Source organism: Triticum dicoccoides, chromosome 2B (genome assembly GCF_002162155.2).
Source record: "Triticum dicoccoides isolate Atlit2015 ecotype Zavitan chromosome 2B, WEW_v2.0, whole genome shotgun sequence".
NCBI lineage: Eukaryota > Viridiplantae > Streptophyta > Magnoliopsida > Poales > Poaceae > Triticum > Triticum dicoccoides.
The window spans coordinates 82,771,404-82,789,023 of NC_041383.1; the positions used below are offsets into that span (position 1 = coordinate 82,771,404).

Genomic DNA, 17,620 nt, shown 5'->3' on the forward strand with positions numbered 1-17,620 from the left:
ATTTCTTGCAAGTCACTGGCCCTCTAACCATTATTTGTTCTCTAGTAGGTCTTTGTGGGGTGCTAGTTTCAGCTGGCCTAGCTTTTGTACTGTTCTTTCTAGGCTTCCTCTTCCTGCAATTCAACAAAAAGTTTATTTTTGGCGATTTGATAATTTAAGCTTTGAATGAAAGAAAAACAATTGCCTTTTTTTGGTTCCATTGAGTGGACACTTGTAACTAGCTTGCATATGACCCTTTTCGCCACATTTCTTGCAAGTCACTAGCCCTCTAACCATTTTCTTTCCCTTAGAATTGGTGGGAGAAGTACTATCATCCTTGGGAGCGTCATTGGCACCTTTTTTCTTGTGGCCACCTTCAAGACATCCTTTGATTCTCAGTTTCCTTTGTCTTCCTTTATTTCTTTTCGCAAGTGGTGCCCCCACAACAATTGATAGCTCCACAGGTGGCCACTGTGATTTATCTGTTATTGGTTCAATCTCTCTCCCATAAGCAGCCTTGAATCTGTCCACAGAGTAGTACTCATGCACAAATTGTTCAAGGTTTACTCTCTTTTGGGATGTCACAAAGGCCAAGACATGTTGACATGGCTTACCAGTGTGCTGCCATTCAAGACAAGTACATGTCTGCTGATTTAGCTTCACGACATGCCTTTCATAGTTCTTGCTATTATCCAAAACCTCTACACTCCAACTAGCAGATTCCACAACTTTCAAGTGCCCCAAACCTCTAGTATTTGCTCTCAGCTGAACCAGAATTGCCGGTAGTATCCGTCCAGGTGGTAGCCTATCTCCAATCCTTCTACTCTTCCTCCACAAAACCATGATCATCTCTCTAATCTTATCAGCTAGTTCAGCAACAGGTAAATCCTTAATGTCTCGGATCCAGTTGTTAAAAACATCTGCTACATTATTAGTGATATAATCACACTTGATATCTGGATTAAAGACACACCTCATCCACTTCAGAGTGTGTACTCACTCAACCATTTCCATACCTCATCTGATTGTTCAATGATTGTTGTCATATGATCAGTGAACACATCTTCCCTATAAGCCCTTGCTGCAGGATACATCCTTCCAAAGCCATGGAACCTTTTTGAAAAATTCTTCATAAGATGGTAAAAACATTCCCTTTGTTCAGCATTGGGAAACACACATTTCACCGCATTCTCCAAGCATCTGTGCACATTGCAAGAAGTGGAGGGTCGCCTATTGCCATCTTAAGTTGATTCATAAACCAAGTCCAATTGTCTTCTGTCTCAGATGCAATGAACCCAAAAGCAAGTGGATACATCCAATTGTGACCATCAACTGCCGTAGCTAAGGCTAAATGGCCATTCCACCTTCCAATCAATGCAGTAGAATCTAAGATGTGGCCTACATCCTTCCAAAAAGCCATCAATGCATGGTTTAAGTGCACAAAAAACCCGATGAAAATACACATTGCCATCTATTTCCAGTACTTCAATCTCCACAACACTTCCAGGTGACCTCTTCGGTACCTCGGCCTTCCATTCATATATAACATCTCAAAACTCTCTTCCCATTTACCATAAACCTCTTCAAGAGCTTTTTCTTTGCCCCTCCAGACCGTGTCATATAAAATCATGACTTTGTGTTGTTCTTGCAATTTTTTCTGTAATTCTTTAGCACCCATATTAGGTGAATTTCTAAGGATACTCACAGCCTTGTTAGCTACCCAGTCTTGTGATGGTGTTATGGTCTTCACCCTGCTGCTTGAAACACAATCATTTTGATCAACTAAAACTGTGACCTATGCATATAGAATTTGAAAATGAAGGAAAGTTATATAGTAAATAGACATAAACAGAGATACAAAAATTAAATAATGAATGGAGGTTATATAGTTAACCATATTTCACCTTCACAGTACATTTATCATCTTGTAGGCTGCCAACAATCCTCCAAGGACAATCCTCACTTGACTTGCAGAACCCTCTAAATCTCTTTTTATCTGACTTCTCCGTGCCAATATCGAACTCCTCATTGATGGAAAATTACCTCACTGCTAACCCAAATTCCTTCATTGATAGACTCATCTTCATATAGAATTTACTCAAATTGGGAAGCAGATAACATACCATGTCATGTCAGCAACATCACAGAGTATCTGACAATGCCATCATAGATCATCCAGTAATACTGCTACTCAAGTTCAAGACTGAAAGGATACCATACCATGTATGTCAAATCACAGATATCTTACAATGTGATCATGGATCATCCAGTAGTACTAGTACTTAAGTTCTAGGTGGAAGATCATAGACATACATGTATTCCCAGAGAAATACAAAATATAGTGCTGGAATTGAACTGATATCTGTCTTCATTTTCCTTATAACATATAGAGACATATAGCATCTACCAACAAATTGATTTCTTGCATATTGCCACCGACATGGATTAATTGGTGGACTTATATACTGGATTTGTGTTGATGGCAAGTGATCTAATCTGTAGAAAAAGGTACTGGCTCCTTCCCGTTTTATAGTCAACTCTTCACTCGTCATATTTTCTTGTTTAGATTTTTGTGGGTATTTGACATGGCATTTGCGTTAAAGGCTGAAAAGTGTATCCAATGATATTTTTTGCAACAGGTTAGTAAAGATAATTATTCTCCAATGTATGGAGGAGAAAATCAGAATTTGGTGCACCAACACTGAAGCTATATTACTTCGTAGCTCGAATTTTAGGATTTCTCCATGGTTAATATAAGTTATGTAAAGCAATGTTTACCTGGAAGTGTAACTATAGTGCCATTCTTATCTTTTAATGTATAGCGGCGACGTTGCTGCACTTGTGCTAGTCAGTGGGGAGAAAGCTAAGAACCTTGATCTTCAAGTTCTTGCAAGGACCAGAGGGTATGCTGATGTTGCGCAGGTAAATCTTACATGCCTCGTAAATAATCATTGTTGGTGAAAAAGTGTCACTTGAGAAATCTCAGCCCATTGTTCTTATTAAGGACTAGCCTCCGGCTGTTACTATTCATGCATGTGCATGTGCTAAAAAGGAAAGAAAATTCCCTACTGGAATTGAACGTTGACGTGTACTAACAAGTTTTCATTTTCCCTACGTGGCCGTAGGGGTGATTGACACTGACTACGGGCCCAATGACCGCGCCGCGCAGATGATCGTACATGTGATCGCGACGCCGGATGTCACCGAGGTGGAGGACCTCGACACCATCCTTCGAGGTGAGGGAGGATTCGGGTCCGCCGGCATCTGAACTCCGAGCCTTGGTAGATACATATAAAGAAGTGGTCTGTTTAGGCCGGTGGTAGAACACTAGAGAAGGTACCCATCTTTGGTTGTGTGCGTTTAATTTATTTTGCACTCGACGTGTCCCTAATTTCTATCTATGAATAATGCATGTAATTTTTATTTTTTTAGTTCATAATTTGTTAGTAGTAGCACTGGGGAAACTACACGCTACTAGTATCTAACATAGTAGTAGCGCCTGGTATACTAGACGCGCTACTACTACTTTGTTAGTAGTGGCGCGGGATCAAATAGTAGTAGCGTGGGTTGCACCCACACTACTACTAACTTTTTTAGTAGTAGCGCGTGGTGACCCCCGCTACTACTAACTTTTAGCTATAGCGCGATAGTAGTAGCGCTGGTACCCGCGCTACTACTAACAAAAAACCAACGCTACTAGTAGCCATTTCCCTAGTAGTGTACGCTTGCCTTACAATACAAGTCATAAATACATGGTGGTTCATACACCTGGGCCGTAAGTCACCTCTAGGTCTTGGGCCGTCCACAAGCAAGTTAAGCCACTAGTGGTATAACCCGGCCCCTCCTGAGCGGTTTATACCCAATAGTTATATCCCCAACATTAGGCCCAGGTTAATTTGAACTTGTTCATACCAATCTTCAACACTTAGTAAAAATCCTTCCTCATTTGTTCTTGCAAGATATTGTAACCCGCCATGACGACATCTCCTAGAATTACGGAGACCCGCCGTGACGTGACCTGTCTAAATAGTCAATGTTAGAGAGTAAAACAAAAGACAAAAGAAAGAGATGTAAAAGTAAATCATTGTTCTCATTGATGATGGGTTACACATATATATAACCCTGAAGGGGTGTCTCCGAAGGGACACGAGGTAACCGCCTCCTTTAGGAAAAGTAGGGATTAACAAGATTAATTAAATCCTAACACTCCCCCTAATCCATGCTTGTTAGTGTAAGTATCATCATCTTGAGAAGCTCCTCCAAAAACCCTGTGGGAAAAATATGAGGAGATATGTGTTCCATATGTTGCTAAAACTCCTTCAAACCCAGTGAGAAAATAAGGAGAACATAATGCAACATATAATGGTTATTGTCTCTTTTAACTCAATACGAGAAAACTCATAGAGTTTAGAGAACAATAAATATGTCGTATATACTTTCCTAAAAAAACCGGTGGGGAAAACAGAAAGTATGACATATGATCTCATGTTGATATTACCTCATTAAAAACCTTTATGAGAACCTGTAAAGTAAACTCATGAAGGGAAAAAGAGTATAATATGATGCATTGAACAGGAACAATTCAGGAAGATACTCCCCCTGATTCTTGCAAAAATTCAAAGCTGTCACATACCAAAACATAGAAATTGGTAGAGACCCGCTGAACAAATCAGTCACATGATTTGACTTGCAAGATATGCAATATAGTGATATTGCTTATTATGTAACCTGTTTGCATCCGAGCAACACAAGAAACATTATCGTTGAGATAATGGTTGGTGAATGTAGCCATGAGGTCTGATTTGAAGACTCTTCATGAGAGGGCTACCACACCTAGTAGGAACACTAAACTTGTCTACGATCTGATAGTGGGGATCTGATCGATGTATCCAATGATATTGGTGTTCAGATTTCTCTGAAACTGAAAAACCAGGACAAGATGTTTCATGCCTTGGAGATATCGAAAGATATTCTTGAGTACCAACCAATTGTGTTTGGTGGATCCAATGGCATTATGGAACATTGAGTCCCAATATATCATTTCCATCATCTCTTGGTCTAAAGGATCTTTCTCTACGTCTAGAGACTGAACTACCATGAGAGTTATGGATAGATAAGATTTGTCCACAATGAATTTCTCCAATATATTTTGGATATAGACAATATAGTATACCATAATGTGTGAATGAAGGTGCTCAAGTTGTAGTAACGAGCAGTGTTTTGGTTACCCAAATCCTTCATTTTAAAGTCCGTCATTTAGATGATTACATGTGTCGTCGCAGACACACAAACATGGATAATCATCATTGTAGGAGAGTAATCCTTGTGTATAAGGATCTCACTACGTCAGTTGTACCATATGTACTGACAATAATAAGTCGTATGGTGATTTACTAAATTTACACAATGTATGTTGCATTTTGTATTTCGATTCAAAATTGAGATCCCACCAGGAATCAATCATATATGTCTGAATCTAGTGATCCACATGGATATGTGATCACTACATCTATCAACTACAGAGATAGATGATTTTGTACTGCCAATGATATAAGTTATCGGAATGAGATTCCACCTCTGGAGAATAGTTGGGTATCTGTGTGAACCCTTGTGCTACAATACTTGCTCTTTATTTCACCACCTTGTTGTTCTCAATTCTGTTTCCAGAAGAAAACTGGTGTAGGTATTGCTTATGAATACCTTCTCATTATTGAGCAAGATTATTTCTACCTAGATTATACCCTTTGCTTGAGTTTAGTCCAAGTGTTGTTCATACTTTGCCATGGCCATGGTCTTTGGATCTGAATCACTTGAAAGGTTTTTTCAATCTAGTTGAGAAATGTATGTCGACAATTGTAGACTTCCGGTTGTATATTTCTCCAGAATCTATATATCAATATATAGTTGATGGAAATATCTTACCCATAGTGACTTCTCGCGATTTCCCAATGCGATTGAGTCGGGTATTCTGATGTCCCGGTCATTTTGTGCACTATGACCTGGGTTGGTGGAGGTTTCCCGTCCACTGGGTGTATACTACCCATCAGGTGTCTGTCAACGTGAAGTTGACTTGCATTTACTGATTCACATGCCTTGATATCCTTGCTTGCGAGAAGCCAATTCCTGATGTACTATTGCCATACTTCTCCCCCTGTTGCTTTGAACGGGGAGTTGAGTGGTTTTAGTTGGTACCTCCACTCTTTCAGGCGTATTATTACTGTAGTCAGTAAATGAATCTGGCAGGTTATTTGCAATGTGTTGCAAATCTTCTGAACTCATAGTTCAGATCTTTGAGTACGTGGATTTGAGGCAGAAATGTGTTGAACATTCCACTAATTTCCTGGCATTCTTTATGGTACTTGAAATCTCCCACTAATGCCTGGAAATGTTCCTCATTGAATTAGCATACTGGCCTTGAATAACTCCCCGTGCAAGGGGCTTGAGGTATTGACGGAAATACAGTTATTCCTCACATAGATCCCAACTATATGTTGAGGGGCCAATGATGTATGCACGGTAGTGATATCGGTATGCAATCGAATTATCGCAGATAGGAAATACTTGGTAGATATCCACATATCAAAGATAGAGGGGAATATTATGCAGTTCTGTCATGAGCATGTAAAACTGCATGACTCCAACTAAAGTTGGTAAGTTGCAATTCCAAAGTAAAGATAATGCAATGAGCTTAACTCTTTGGATAGGATTCTACCAAACCATTTTGAGTCTAGACATTAGGACAAATTGCTAAACTTCAATCCAAGGGCCATAGAGAAGGCATTCAAGGAGAATTCTGCAATGTTATCCATCCGATTTGCTTAAAATCGATGTCAGGATAATGATCCAATGGTTTCGTGTGAATAAAGCACGCACTTAAGACAATCATGTAGATGTCTTTTAGAACCATGGAACACCTGAATAGTCTAGTCAATGGATGGGAAGAGTCACTTACCTCAACTTGATGCATTCAAGGAGTCTGAGTGGTTCAACGTAGACTTTAAGGTGTGCGAGCCTTAAAATTAGCTTTCCTGTGTCACATGTAGTGCACATAAAATCCAAATATTGTTAGAATTTAGCATCATAATAATTATAAACTATTGGAATTGCTGATAGTTTCTGTTTCAACCCAATGTCTCGATGACCAAGGCGAGTATGCCAAGTTTGTCATGTACAAGACACTCTGGAAAACTATCGTACACAACATGTGCTACGGGTTGTGTCGTATGTATCGTACAATCCAGATGATACACATAGAATGTGCTTGCCATATCCGTTGCATATGGTAAAGAGAAGTTATTTCTCTTTGTTGTCATCATAAGTTTCGATATGGAAACTATTTTGACGGATACCTCCATAATTTAGTAGGGTACGAGTTAAACCTGGGAAGCAATAAAGCATCCCGATGTTACTCGAGTACCCACAAGGATAGTAAATATGACTCAATTTGAGCCAACAAATACCTCATCGCGTCTAGCGATTTTAAAATATCTCCTATCTCTCAACGAGAGTGGAAAACATTCCACTTCCCTGAGTATAGAGTTCGTGGTGTATATGTCCACAAGGCACATATCATCTTTCATCAGATTGACCCCCGTAAAAATCTATATATAGACATGAAGATTGTCAATATGAAAATAACTCAGATATATAGAATACATACAAATGTACTTGTACCAAAGTGCTGATACAATATATTGTGATATACAATATATGATGACAACAAAACTTATGTTATTGTTACAACATCATAAATAGACATTAATTATATTGACCACTCAGGAGATTGAAAGACTATCATAGTCTCCAAACATGTCGGTTAAAGCATATTCAACCATCACATTCTCCGTGCCCATAGGGTCCCGTCACAGCTGGTGATGTCGGATTGAAGGTTGAAGTAAGATTCAAACCTTTGCCCTTGAGGTTCATTGTATCCCAGGAATTGCTGATACAGAATAAACAGATGCTGAGATCTGAATCTAATGCCTTATGATATATAACACACCATTTTTCTGTTAGCGGTGTGATCCCAACCAGAGGTGAATCCAGGATTGCAAACATTATCCCACGAGACACAAGAGTGATCATGATGTCCATGGCCCAGATAGGGCAGTTGTGGCCATTGAGGGTGAATGTCTCAAACTCTATAGCCATATGTTACCTCTATGGGTAAACCAGAGATAATTAATTTACAACCAGTAAATTAAAGACCATCATGGTTGATGTTGTAATGAACTTAGCAAAATCAATGGGTATTTCAAGAAATTATCTTGAAACCATTAGTGTGAATCTCAAATTGCTAAATATGACACCTTGAAGATAATCTCCAAAATGAAGTAGATCTCGCAACACTAGAGAGTATAATCTGATGAAATCAGTAGATACCCACTCCTAATGCCTTATGTCATGAATTAGTAAAATGTATGAGAGAACACTTTGTAAGCAACCATAATGTCGAAACGACAAAATGTTGGCTTTAACATTACTCATTGATAATCTGCGTAGGCAGTGGATCCATATGACTACCTTGTGATCCCAAGTATCAATTTGAAGAAACCACTTTAAATTTTGCATATGTATTTGCAAGAAAATTGAAAATCTCAATTGCAAATAGACGTATTAATTAATCTCGACATGTGTTAAACATGGAAATATATACATCATAGAAACATCCCGGAATACATCGTACTCAACGGAGAAAGAGTAATATGGAAGTACTGAGTTTATTCTGCAAGAGATTAAAAATCTCAATTGCAAATAGTGAAGATAAATAATTTGAACATGTCATGAACATGGAAATTATTTAGATCACAATCTCATTCTGGAGTACACATTACTCAACAGAGAGTACTGTATTTGAAGGCACAAATACTGAAAAGGGTCTAAAACAGATGAATGCTAGTAAATAGCACTGTTAACAGAACCAATTTGCGAAATCTTTAAAATTGAAGGCTATGCAAATATTGGTCTGGACCACTGATTCAGCCTGGGGCCACCATGCGCGCTGGCGCTAGCCGTGCCTCCAGTGGGTCGGTGGCGCCAAGGTCACCGTCGCATCGAGGGCATCGTGCGCGCATGTGCCGGACGGCGACGCTGACGTGGTCAGTAGAGGGCCATTGCCTCGGGCCCCGCCGATCTGCACGGATGCGAGTCGAGGGCCGCGTTGTTCGCTCGGGAGCGTCGCCGGCCTCGGTCTTCCATGCCGCATCGTGGTTGGAGGCAGTCCTCACGGTCGCCGAGGCGGCCATCTGCGGCGTGCGCAGTGGGACTGTGGGAGGGCCAAGCCGACAACCATGTTCGCGCGACGCCAGTCGGGAGGACCAGTGCGCCGCGGCGCACCGTGCAATCGGATGACCCGATCTGGGAGGACGAATTTGCGTCTCGCCGTGCGCTCGACGCTGAGCCGCGAGCCGCCGATGCGCGCGTTGCGTTGAGGCCGCCGCTTCCACGACCTGCTTACGGTAGCGCTCCATGCGATGGGTCGCCGTCCCAATCAGCAACAACCAAGACTAGTATACGCAATGGTTAGTTCATCCGTTCAAAACTAATACGTGGTCAAAACCAATCAATTCATGTATTAATTTAGTGAGTGGATACGCAAACCGGGATAACCATCGATCCATTTGACGGATCTGATTCCGCATCTCTGTGGAGATCGGCCGTGCTTGCCGCCATCGCCGATGAAAGATTTCTCCTGAATCCTGCTTGGAGTAGCAATCGGTGTCTCCATGCTCACATGCTCGATCCGGGCGAGTAGTACATGCATAAGATGAGTAGAAGATATATACATGATTAGATCTGTGATAATAATCACAAAAGACAACGAAGTTGATTCTTCCAAATCAATTTCTTGTACGGATGCATGCAAACTGATGCTTTGTCTGTCTTTTTGGTGAATGGCCTGAGGCGCCGCTCCAAGTCTTGCCGTGAAGAGGGCAGTTACTAATCAATTGATCGTGGATGCAAACGCCCGTGTCCTGCTCTGTGCGTCTTCCTTGTTCAAGAATTTCTTCCTGTTTCTGTCTGAGTAGGGATCGATCCATCTCGCTATCTCTTGGCGCCGCCGTGACTGATGTCGCCATCCGTGCCAAGACTTGATGGTGCAGTCCGCCGCGCCGGAGAGCGCCGGTACCGCTGGGAATCACGCGAGGCGTTGAGGAGGTTTGTGCATGCACGCCTCGTTGATGTGCCCGAGCGCCAGCCTAATCGCCGATAGAATTGCTCCGCCGGGAGGCATGGCTCCGCTGCAGAGTTCATCCTTTTCGCTCTTTTTTTCCAGCGAGCCATCGGCGACGTTCTGTTTTCGTGGCCTTCTCGCTCTGCGTGGCTGATAACGTGTTAGAGAGTAAAACAAAAGACAAAAGAAAGAGATGTAAAAGTAAATCATTGTTCTCATTGATGACGGGTTACACATATATATAACCCCTCCGAAGGGGTGTCTCCAAAGGGACACGAGGTAACCGCCTCCTTTAGGAAAAGTAGGGATTAACAAGATTAATTAAATCCTAACAGTCACATCAGCCAAGCACTTCATCGTCTGATGAAGGTCACTAAATAAAACCGATGGATCATCACAGATGCATATACACATAAATCATAGATCATGGTCAACCCAATCTATAGCACAAAGATCACTTTCGATCACTCATGATTTCATTGCGTAGAAAATACCACCAACCAACAAACAAATTACAAAGTAAGCTACCAGAGACTTCGGCAACGACCAGATATACATCGGTATGAAATGAAGCACAACTTGCAAATCCGGGCTAGTCTTGTCATTTTATTATCCAGATCTCGCTTGCCTCTCGTAGTGGCACTTCTCTCCTCGGCATCTTGCCACTTTTGGGGGTCATCATCAATCTCGATGGCACCAAACTTCATATGGAGAAAGCTCGCTGTGGAGTTGTCGCTGTCGTACATCTGAAGCACAATGCAACATTCACTTCAGGGATGGCAGCAGCAGGCTTCCCAACAAAACACAGATGCTGCAGAGGACAAAAGGATTCAACAACCTGGCGGATAGTAAAAACAGCTAATACCAGCCAAGATTATATTGGCATGGGATAATAGCTAAAAACAAAGTCCCCATTTAAGCTACAACGTATGAACACTAACGGCTAAATATATCAAACTCTCTAAAGTAAATATCATATTGGGCCTAGCACCAAAACATACAGAGGTACTTCTGATGTACTACCTCTGTTGCTAAATATAAGACTTTTTGGCAGTTCAAATTGAATCGCCAAAACATCTTGTATTCAAAAACAAAAACATCTTGAATATACTTCTGATACTGAGCCTGAACACTAAACCAGCTCTGCAAGAAATGAACTAAAATAAAAGCTGGGACAACATACAGATAGACAAATTAACCCCATCCATGTTCGCGCATGTTGCATATCACAGAAAATGGCAGGGAAGATGCACACGTTCAGGATGAATTTAAGCTTCACAAATCCATGATTTACCATGCATGCAAATTTGATATTCCCAAGAAATGAGGCATGATTAGGCAATTATAAAGTGAACAAGATATGTATCACTGAACCTACGCATCAAACATCCAAATAAAAGCTATTCCCTAAACGCTGTTATATTTCTTTATGGAGGGAGTACATGCAAGTGCAGCAGAATGCTCCTTACTATAGGAAGGAGAGCAAACATGCATAATGATTTACTACATACTCCCTCCGTCCTAAAATAAGTGTCTCGGCTTTAGTACAACTTTGTACTAAAGTTAGTACAATGTTGAGACACTTATTTTGGGATGGAGGGAGTACAAGGTATGAAAGGTGGTCTGTACTCAAAACACCATTGAGTAAGATAATGCACCACTTCTAGTTATAACAAGCATCAACATACTAATATGAGATAGCAGCAGGCAAAGACCAAAAGAACAATACTGGCACGGCAGGAGCAGGTACGGTACAGATCAGCCAAGTAAATGAGATACTAGGCTTAGTTTGGATGCTGTCATGGGTTGCATGCCTGGGATTTCAAAAAAAAATGGTCTGGTCAGGCAGCCTGAACTAGCAGCTGTTTGGATCATGGTCTGGCCTGGGAGGTTGTCAGAGGCTTAAAATATGCATAGAATTGAATCATCAACCTATGACTCAATCTGCAAATCGCTTGATTAGAGCCAGGGAACTCCTGACCATCGCCCAGGTGACAAAAAGGGGATGCATGTGAGGATAATTGGCATGCCTGGGCAATCCAGACCAGGCTAGCTCCAGATTTTTAGGACTCGAACCAAACAAATACCAGGCACCTTCTAGGGAGTCTCCAGGCCGGGCGCCACATAGTGAGGACACGATACAAACTGACCCACTGTCTACACCCTTGACAGTATCATGCCAAGATCCTAAATAATTGTTATTATTTCGAAACGGTAGATCCTCTATAATTATCAAAACTCAACAAAGGTAGCACAAGGGCCTAACCAGCACAGGGACGAACTTCAATGACAAGATCATCACAATCACAAGATTGTGGTGGCCAAAAAAACCACCACCACATAACCAACCCCTAGGGTATTGGCTCGATCACCAGACAAGGAGGAAGCACTCACCGAGCCATAGTAGCCAGACATGAAGGTTCACATGCCTATATCAAAGAAAGAAATAGCATTTTAAACAACATGAATGTTTTTAACATGCTGTGCAGCAGACTATAATTAACATAATGTGCTCCAAAAAATCAGTGTTGTTAACCTAGTGTTGTGCTTAGGAAAAAATCCAGAAGTTTCTATAACCAAGTAAGTGTAGGCTAGCATTTCATAGAAGAAGAAAAAATACTCTACACCTACAGCACAAACAAACAATTTGAGACAAGATTAACGTACACAGAGATACAGCAGAGCCTTGTGACACAGACCACAACCACAGGTCCATAACCCAGCGCAGAACAAAAATACCAGCGAACAGAGAATAAACATAATCGGCGAAGCAGAGAGGCTCAGGATCACAATTGGATTTCGTCCTGAAACCGATCACGTCAAAAATAAACCAAACTTTTAAGATAGCCAGGGGCAGTCAGACTTATCAACACATTCAAAACAATAAAAGCAAACAAGTTTTAGTTTTGGTAAATATTGGACCTAATCAGTAGACTGACTAGCAACCAATGAATGATTTGAGTCATCACGTTGAGACATAAAAAAAAGCACTCCTTTTTGTTGTAATAAGACACCACAAGCAAACAATTTGACGCAAGATTAACATACACAAAGATACAGCAGAACCTTGTCACACAGACCACGGATTACCATAAGATCACAACCACACGTCCATAACCCAGTGTGGAAAAAAAATAACAGCAAACAGAGAATAAACATAATTGGCGAAGCAGAGAATCTCAGGATCGCAATTGGATTTCGTCCTGAAACCGACTGTGTCAAAAATAATGGGAGGAACCAAAATCACTAGTGACCTACAGGAAACCATCTTGTTTCCTATCAAATTTGAAGTGTTCTTATTCTCTATCACTTGACCTTTAAATGGTGTTTACCATAAGTTGCTTAAAAATAGCACGTAATATCTCAAAAACAAGTCCCACAAGATTGATGGCACCAAGATCTAGGATCCAGAAAGCAAGCACAGAAATCATAACTAGCAAAGATCAGTTTGTACAAGTTCCCACTACCTCTACAAGTACCATAACTAGCAAAGATCATAGAGTTACAGTTTTAACTTACTCAAGCAACACAATATACGCTTGTATCAAACAATTGTAGTTGGATGCAAGTGTCCTGGGCATGGACCTAACCCTAGGAATCAAACAAACATATCACTAGTGGATGTAAACAGTGACAGGAGCTATTATACCAGAATAACGAAAAGCACAAACGTTGGGATCAGACACAACCCATCACAAAAGGATCCAAATAACCGGTGACTTAATTCTAACTACACACTTGACAATCTTTCAGGAAGTTTTGCACGAAATGTACATAAGAAGCAAACATGGGGATTCGTATGCAAAACCCAAAAAGAAGGACTGGGGCCTACATCAAGGCTTTCTCAACAAAACCCAAACAGTACAGCTGGGCATGAACTCACATATTCACATGCGAATATGCCTATTTGATGCAAAAAGATACCAATTTGATCGAGGAAGAAGTGTCCGGTAGTCATCTCTCTATATCACATAGAGACAAAGTTCACATGTCCGTTCTGGGCGCTACTTTATATAACGCCTTCTCAACAAAATCAAATTTGTGTCCGTGTCAATAGAATGGATGACTAAACTAATCAGTATGACATCATGCATGACTGGCAGTATATATAGCTCAACACTTACGGCATCCCCACCTATTCCGCCCTTATATGTCCGGACCGGACGGTCCAGACACTTAGTCGCCAGATTCTACCAAGCACAACTCAATCATCAGTGATAAAGATACTTATTTCACGCGGGAAACAAATGTTTAACACTGCTGACCAGCAGCATACGGTTAATCACAGATGCGGTAGACCAGTAACAGTGCACCACCAATTCTAATCACCCCTACAGTTATATCTGGAATCACATCTATCTTTCCATACATAAAATGATTCTACACTTTGAACCATGAATCCAAAGGGCACCAAAAAATTATGTATTACATAGCATCAAACAGAGAGAGAGAGAGAGAGAGAGCAGAGAGAGGATCCGGTGGCTTACCACCTGTTCCAGAGTGGTAGAAGAATCAAGGCCACCAGACGAGCAGGGTGGGTGGAGTGGAAGAAGAAAATGCCACCAGAGAAACCCCACAGGAGTGAGCACTGGCACTGGCAGAGCTGCTTCGCTGACCAAACTCCGTGTTGGACGACGGCTGCCCGTACCATGGTCGCCAAAGGCACACCCGGCAACAACACTGCTTTGGCAGACCCTGCCTTGGCAGCCCCTGCCTTGGCAGCCCCTGACATGCTGGTTCTATGCTGCTTGTAGAGGAGGAGTATGCAAAGCTCCACTCACTCGGCCATATAATCTGAGACATGCAGAATCAAACACAAGACGAGCACATCAACACCAGACAGAGAACCAGCTAGTAAAGGTTTTTAGTAGAACCAGCAGAGTTTGGTTTTATATGTACCTTCGAATTGGATGTTCTTCATGACATCAAGGTGCATGCAGGGTGGATCGTGTCATCAAGGTCTGAATAAAAAACAGGATCCATTACAAAGACATATTGCGCTTTCTATCGTACCACAAAACCAGGGTTCATTACAACAATATATTATGTGAAGCATCATGAATTTATCCTACAACAATATATTACGTGAAGTAATGAACCAAAATCTCAATGTCCCTCTACAAATTATGACATACACAGACTAGATAATTTCAGTTAAAAAATCTGTTTTTTCACTAAACCGTTTTTCGATTGAATGAAAATTGCCAAGTACAACCATCCTCAGTAATGAAGGTAGGACATAATATTTTGTTTAAAGAAGCCATCCGCACCAAATAAGCTACAGGGATTTAAAAGAAAACATTTTGAAAGAAAGCGCTTTATCCGAGCCAAAAAGTTATAGCACATGACAGGTAACACAACGAGTAACACCGTGGTATCATACAATGAATCTTGAACAATAAGCAGTCTCACTTGGATGTAATCTTCTAAGACAAGTGGTTTCAAGGCATTTAAAATAGAGCAGATGTTGCATGTGAATTTCAGTCTGTCCATTGGACCACTAAATCTCAATCAGTTTGCTGTATTAGGTGCAGAAAGCGATTTCTTCCTTTGATGTTGTATAAGGTTCTTTACCTAGTTCTATTTTGCTAATTGGGTGGGTCTGGGGCATCTTAATAATGAAGTTATTTTTCAAGTACCACGACTGAGGATTAAGGATCCATTGGTTTTAATCGAAACAACTTCACAGCAGCAAGGTTGTTCAACCAGCAGCATGAATGGAAATGAGTGATTTATGCTAACCCTAAACAGGTATCCTTTCTGGACTTATCTTGTCTCTGAGTTGCATTAATTTACTCTATTATGGTCAATGAAAATGCAGTAAATTTTATGCTTTTAAAAAAGTAACTATATTTCCTGACCAACAATGATACTAATAATAGGGACAGGGACTTAATTAGCGAGACCACTGAATAAACTAGCCAGCTTACACAGGACATAAACAGTGCAGCTGACCACGACCTCACATACTCGCTGACATTCTACCTTATCAGGGCATTATTATCTGTATGGGCTGCAGAACCGGCGTTTTTCACTTTTGAAGTGAATAGGAATTTCACTATGGTATAAGGCAATTATAGAGCGATACATATCCATCCATCCATAATCAGGAAGGCCAAGTTGCATCAAACTGGCGATATTCTGTTAAAACCTTTAGACATGCAAATAACTCACGATTGTTTCATTTTCTAGCATCTGCTTATGAAAATAGATAAATGCATATAGCAAGGTGAATGCAGCAGAGGTATGGTGGGGAAACTGGAACCAATGACTTAAGCACAACAGTCAACGGATGATTAATTAGTGAGATCTATGTTTGCACTAGTCAGTTCACCTTGCAGAGACCTTGCAAAGTGAACCAGATGTTCAAGTTTAGGGGCCCCCTGCAGCAGACCAAGTGCAGGTCCCTATGAGAGGAGCAAGCGGCATAATAATCAACAATACAAAATGTGTCTCCAGTTTGTGTGCTCCAAAGCTAAAGATACATACATGACATTTTCAGCCAATTTATAGCCACAGGGTCCAAGTTGGTGACACCGTAGCATAGCAACTCAATGGTTCACAAGGCTATAATCAGAACTAATCGTGCATGTCAATCTAGTTCATATGCACTACTAGATGAAACTACAGGAAAATACCAACAGTCATGAAAAAGGGGATGATTTTAACTTTCTCCGTCTGTCTGTATGCATATCCTCACTAATTCAAACATGTATCTGTACAAGAGACTAAAGCAGTGCCACTAGTTTTGACATACTAAGAAGCAGGCACTTTGTACAGGCGTATGGGGCTCCAGACCCACCGTTTTAACTTTCAAAGTGAATAGGCATTTCACTGAGTGGTACAAGGTAATTATAGAGCAATACATATCCATCCATCCATAATCAGGAAGGCCAAGTTGCATCAAACTGAGAATATTTTGTTACAACCTTTAGAAATGCAAATAACACATGATTGGTTCCTTTTCTAGATTTTGCCTATGAAAATAGATCAAGGCAGCAAGCAAGGTGAATGCAACAGCGTCACAATGGGAAACTGAAACTAAATAAATGGTTCCTAGCCAATGACTTAAGAATAACTGTCAACAGATGGCTACATAGTGAGATATGTGTTCGCACTAACAATACACTAGTATATTTTCACCCTGCAGAGACCTTACTACACACAAAAATCAGATCTTTAAGTTTAGGGGCCTCCCCGCAGAAGACCAAGTGCAGGTCCTTGTGACAGGAGCAAGTGGGATAATAATCAAAAATTCAAACTGTATCTCCAGTTTGTGTGCTCCAAAGCTAAAGATGCATACATGCCATTTTCAGCCAATTAATAGCCACAGGGTCCAAGTTGGTGATACCGTAGCATAGAAACTCAATGGTACACAAGGCCATATCAGAATTAATCACTTCTCCCCATCGTGCTCGTGCATGTCAATCAAATTCAAATGCACTGCTAGATGAAACTCCAAAAAAA

The 17,620-nt window shown here is 40.9% G+C and overlaps 1 long non-coding RNA gene across 4 annotated transcripts in view; it reads right to left on the bottom strand.

Moving 5' to 3' along the window:
- Window positions 1-10,493: 10,493 nt before the first annotated feature.
- LOC119362261 overlaps window positions 10,494-17,620 on the bottom strand; it is a 7,984-nt gene continuing 857 nt past the window's right edge. The window contains exons 3-6 of one of the 4 annotated variants that reach the window (XR_005173237.1): window positions 15,053-15,114; window positions 14,644-14,947; window positions 12,548-12,582; window positions 10,494-10,964 (exon numbers count right to left, since the gene is read on the bottom strand). This is a non-coding gene — a long non-coding RNA (uncharacterized LOC119362261). Of the gene's footprint in view, window positions 10,965-12,547; window positions 12,583-14,640; window positions 14,948-15,052; window positions 15,115-17,620 lie in introns of all 4 variants that reach the window. The other 3 variants (XR_005173235.1, XR_005173236.1, XR_005173234.1) reach the window with 3 other exon arrangements.